The sequence below is a fragment of the Talpa europaea genome (genome assembly GCF_964194135.1).
Source record: "Talpa europaea genome assembly, chromosome: 1".
Classification (NCBI taxonomy): Eukaryota; Metazoa; Chordata; class Mammalia; order Eulipotyphla; family Talpidae; genus Talpa; species Talpa europaea.
The window spans coordinates 120586368-120592640 of record NC_140073.1 but is presented as its reverse complement, the minus strand read 5'-3'; positions in this window follow the sequence as shown (position 1 = coordinate 120592640).

The window sequence follows — 6273 nt, the reverse complement described above, 5'->3', positions numbered from 1 at the left end:
TCACTTTTGTAAGGTACTTGAATAGGGCCTATTAACTTGTACAAACCAAAGGACTTTTAAAAATACACATTACTTGACTGTCCCTATTGTTCTATGGTTATTTAAATTTTTTCCCTTAGAGAATTATTCTTATGAAGTAGATAAATTGTAAGTAACAAATACAGGAAAATTACAAAGAATCTGGAACTTCATAAATTATAATTCATAATCCCTAATTCCTCTCTCCCTCTGACCTTTCTTTGCTTTTGTTTCTGCACTGAAAATTTGATGTAGGTAGAGAGAAAAGACTCTCACCTAAAGTGGGAAGAATACATTACTAAATATGGAAGCTAGTTTGATAGCCCTCTCCTGTCTGGTCATTTTTTTCATAGATAAGAAATAAGTCAAAACCAATGAATTTATTGTTTTCTGAAATAAGGAAATAGTTTGTGGTGTGGAAGCAAGATTAGGAATTCTATATTTTCTATTCTACATCTTTAAAATTCAAACTAAACTTTCAAAAAACAAAATTAAGGGTGTAGTCCAGGGTTACAAATTTAAATGCCAGGCCTCCCTGGTGGCCTGGGCGTTAAGTCTCAGTACTACCACCACCACAGCCTGAGTTCGATTCTGGCCCGCGAGCTAATTCCATATGGCGCAGTAGACCTCTCCTGTCTCATCCACTGCTCCCCTTAGCAGCGTTTTTCAGTAAATATGCCTGTTATGCTCCCCACTCTGTCTCACCCCAGAACTACACCCCAGTTTTTCTATGCAATGGCGCAATGGGTTAAGATGCAACCTATGAAGCCAACGGCAGCCACTGCAGCAAGAGTTCAATCCCCGGCCCGGGAGCAACCCTCATGGTGCAGCAGACCTCTCCTGACTCGCCGGCTGCCCCCCTCAGCAGTGTATTTCAGTCAATCTGCCTGTTCTGTTCCCCACTCTGTCTCTAGTGAATCCTCTCACCTCCCACATCTCTGGCCTGTACCCCGTTCTTGTATGCATAAGTAAATAAATCTTAAAAAAAATAAGTAAAATCATTTTTTAAAAGCACAGATAAATGCCCCAGAAATAATGAATATAAACTTGGGTATCAGGGTGAATGAAATACATTAGAGAACAGTGGAAACGCAAACTTGGAGTAACTACCTCCCCTCCCCATTGAAATAATGAAAAAAGAAAAAATAATGGTGAGCCCAGCTGGTTCGATTTGGTAGATTGAATTTACTGCCTTCGATATAGTACATCCCTATAATTTTAAATTTTTTCAGATCATAAATCATTTACCCAGCAATATTCCCTTGTTAAATCTATATCCATGCATGTATCAAACTCTGTTGTTTGTCCATTGGGATTATTGAATTAAAATAATGTGTGAAATCAGAAGAACTCTTAATTATATAACGTATATGATGAAACTTCTCATTTTAAAAGCGGAATATTCTCAATTTCAACAAAATTTGCCAATATAATTTTTGTTAGAATAAAAGTAATACTTTTTCTCTATCTAATATCTTTAAATGTTATCTTGTTTTAAAATTTTTTTCTTAGTTGTGGTAACATTGGTTTACACCACTGTATGTAATTTAAGGAAGTAAGTTTATACCTCCTCAAATATATATATTTCCATGCTACCCCATCATCAAAGCACCCATAGTCCTTTAACTTAAGTCATTGGGCCCCCTACCCACATTGTTCCTATCTTCACCCTTCCTGTCTTTCTAATAACCTCAATTCTGCAGTCACATTTCTAAATTTTGTTTTGGTTTATTTTGTCAATTCTTTTTTTTTCTTCTTCTCTCTGTTCCACATATGAGTGAAATCATAATTTAGGTTTGAGAAGGCAGATAGATCATTTCTGCCCTCACCCTTCCCACATGCCTGAACTTTATAATCTCAAGGGAATTGAAATTTCAAGGGAACTCTTGAATTTCTTGAGTTCAAGAGTTCTTCAGGGCATTAGAAGAATATATGTATTACAAATCCAATGGTGGTAGGCCAGGGACAGCATCCACATACCATTATCTCTTGCTCCTTTTGTTTTTCTGACCTGATTTCCCAGACTTACCAAAATTCTGGACTTCCTAAGATTTCCAGGGTCCCTTAGATTCTGTGAACAATCTTTTCAATAAGTTATTTTTCTTTTATCTAAGTGAGACTTATGTTTAGTTATTTACAACAAGGACTCTATTGTGTTCTAAATTATGGTCCTTCCTTCCTATAAGATTCATATGTTGAAGCCCTCAGCCCCAGAACCTCAGAATCTAGTTGGAAATAGGGTCTTTATAAACAGGGATGAGTTAATTAAAACAAAACTGTTAAAGTGGGCTCTACTCTAATCCAACGGGTGTACATAGAAGAGGAAATCTGGGGTCTCCCTGCTGGCGCAGGTGGTTGAGCTCAGCGCTTTGAAGCTGTCCATAGCCTCTGCAGTGCGAGTGTGATCCTGGCTGGCCAGTGAGATACTCACATGGTGCGGCAGACCTCTCCTGTCTCGCCCTCTGCTCCCCTCAGCAGTGTATTTCAGTCAATCTAACTATTCTGTTCCCTGCTTTGTCTCTGGTAAATCCTCTTGCCACCCCCCACCCCCCACACACACCTCTGGCCTGTACCCCAGCTCTTGTACTCATAAATAAATAAATCTTTAAAAAAAAAAGAAAAGAGGAAATCTGGATACGCAAAGGTACTAGAGATGCCTACACACAAAGTTAACACAACCTGAGGATACGGTATGAAAGCAGGTATCTACAAGCCAAAAAAAAAAAAAAAAAAAGGACTCAAAATAAACCAACCCTATCAACACCTTGATCTTCTAGAACTATACCTAGCTTCTAGAACAATATCTTGCTTCCAGAACTATAAGAAAATAAGTTCTATTGTTTAAATTACCTAGTCTGTGGTATTTTATTATGGCAGCCCTAGAAAACTAGGCAGACTCTTGTTGATAAAGGACCAAACATATGCTGTGGGCATTGCCATTATCATCTAAATAATTTCTTATAAGGAGACTAATTTGGCCAGATAAGCTTCCTATCCATGTTGTGGGTTGAGGCATTACATATTAAAAAGTATTTTGATTTAAATATTGAATGCTTCAAAATGCTCCTGATATGTAAGCAGTTTCTGTTAAGACATTTTCCCCTCCAAAATAATAAACTATTAAAAAGATTTGCCAATATAAAATCTCTTTTAACTTGTCAGTTTGAGTTTCAAATCCATAAATCTTCACTTCAACCTACACTATATTGACATAAAATTTCTTAAATGGGTGACTTACGTGGGTGACTTATCTGTTTCTATTTGAAATATTTCTTGATGCCATTATGGTAATTGTTATTATGGCAGTTGTCAAGAAATCAAGATGTACAATTTCCAAATATTTTTTGCTTCACTGAAGCTAAAACCATTTCTGGAGATTTCTATCAATCATGTCATTCCCGGAGTAATAGCTTTCTGATTGTTTCCCATGTCCCTTTGAATTAGATACAAGAAATTCCATGTCTTTCTCAGTTCAATAGCATTTGCTTTTTAATCTTCTGTTATTTTAGTTTATACTCCCCATTTGAGACTAATTTTTCCTATTCCTCACCTCCACACCCGACCTACTACTCTCTACTACCTCAGAGCTTTTCATAAATAGTTGTATATAACCCAAAACAAAAATTATCACCTAGCTTATATCTAGGTACCATAAATAGGAACTGGTTAGACATCTTTGATTCCTCTTTCAACATCCAAATCATGTCTTCATGACTCAAGCATCTTTCAAATTTTGCCCTCCTTACTTCAGTGGCTTATTTCAGGACCACATATCTTGCTTGGGCTTTTGCAATAACCTCTTAATCGCAATTTCAAGAACTCACCTTCACACTTGTTCTTAAAAAACTTATAGGTTGCTGGTGTTTTTCAGCTAGAAGATAACCAAATGGATAAAGAATCAGTTTCAACAGACAAAATATTTCAGTGAGTGAAAAATATTTTATATACATTCTAAATAATGTAGATATATTTATGTGACATGTAGTTTTATTCTCCACTAGAAATATATTGAGATTTTTGGTGGAATTAAGTATATCAATGCTCAATTCCCAGTTCTTTGGTTATACCCAAATAGTACCACAACTTCCAGATGTTTGCTACTGGAACACATTTCAGAATATTTGATTTAATTAATCAAACACCTTGCCATCTGTGTAGCTGGATTTAGTGACAGTTATTCCAGAATCTAAAAATTGTTGAAGTGGTAAGTTTTTTCCTGGAAAGAACTGGTAAGTTGAATGCTTAATTTTTCTGTCCAGAAAGCTAATTTTTTATGTTTTTTCTCTGCTACAGTGTTTAAAAGTCAAACTTTAGAGAAATACGTGGACTATATCTCATTCCTTCCATTTCTATAAATGACTTCAGGCAAATTGCTGAGCACTCCTAAGCTTTGTTTCCTCACATATAAAAGAGAATAATTATACTGTTCATAGTTTATAGGGCTATTGGAAGGATGAAATGATATAATGCACATAAACCACTCAGAGAGCCCAGCGCATGATAAGCACACAATTAGTTGGCATTACTATGTAAGCTAGGCCCTACTGTAAATAAGTAAAGAATTCAGGTTTAACTCATTAATTTCTAAATTAGCTCACTCCAATAAATATTAAGAATGTAAATTAGGAGGTTGGGTGAGTAAATGTAGGAGCTGAGAGGAAATAAATTAGAAAGTAGGAAAGATCTTCTAGGTGCCAAACATAGGCAAAGGATCAGTGATGGTAATAGGTGGGTTAAGGAAGCAGGATAGATATAAGGCTTTCAGTTTTAACTGTTGATTTAGGTTTCTAGTGGGGTATCCATATGGAGAAATTCAATGGCTATGAGTATTTGACTTGGAAACTCAGGAGAGACTGGGGAACATATGAGCATAATTAAGAATGGAAAACTTTGATGGGGATTATACAGTGAAAAAAAAAAAATGTGAGGGAACATTTAAAAGGCAAATATGGAAAAAGTATCTCAGACAGGAATGTGAGAAGAGCCAAGTGTGATAGTGACATGTAGAGAGAAGAATCTTTAAGGTAGGAGTTTATCAACAGGTAATTTTGATGCTGGAGTTTGCTTTCAAAATGTGGCTGCTCATTCCGAATTAGGATGAATCATACTGGACATCCAATTTAAGACATACAGATCTGACGTTAGCAGATATTCAAACCTATATTCAAATATAGGTCTTGACCTATATTTCTTTTTCTGGGTACATGGATACTTGCCATCTGCTGATAACCTGCATTTTTGAGGGGTCTTTGTTGTCATTTAGGGTGCTGCATTTAGGGTATTTTTACTTTTGTTCCCAATTTGATCTATTCTCCCAGATCTCTACATGACTGACTCACTTTGAACCCAGAGGTGTCAGCTCAAATACCAGCCCCTCCAAAATGGCTATTTCTAGCTATTATATCTAAAGGCTTCCCCCATCCCAGTTAATGTAGCCCTCATCACTCTCCTCATTTTTTTTAATAGCATTTATCACAGTCTGTAATTACATTGTGTTTTGTCTCTTTATTTCCTCATTGGGTGTCTCTTTCCCCAAAATATAGGCTTAATGGAAGAAGGGATATTGACTTTCTTATTTACTGTTACATAAATGTCTAATATTTGTCACTTAGAAAGAATGCAATAAATGTGTTAAAAATGAATGGTGGCCGGGAACTAAGGCAAGAACTGAGAGTTCTTTCTCATTTGCTATGTAAGAGTGCATTTAGTTTTGTTATTTATCTTTTCTATTGAGCATGGATTTAATAAAAGACTGTCAGGATGTCCTAACTGCTCAGTTCTTTCTGGGGAATTTCCTAGTAATAATGGGAATGTAATATATGTCACTAAATGACAAGATTCCACAGAAAAGGGCAAAATTAGTGGATAAGATTTCTGAGAATAAACACTACTAATTAGGTTTTCAGACACTTTTGTAGGATTACTTTCTTCCAGTTCTCCTGATGACATCTGAGCTGCTCATTACAGCATGTGGGTTTGTAATAGTGTGTTAATATTGTGGTAAATGGGGAATGAGCAATCTGGAGAAGGGTATAGACACTGATAAAATGTTACTTATGTGCTGGGCTTGAAATGAAAATTTGCCTTATTCAATGATGCATGTGTGTAACAAAATAAGAAAAGATTTTAAAAATTCTGCAAAAGACTGATAAGTCTCTTCCTGCAATTGGTTTTTTTTTTTTTCTGAAATAACTAGAGGGGACACCTAGTGTCACTAGCAATCATATTTTCTGAATTAAAAAGCAAGAAGCATGG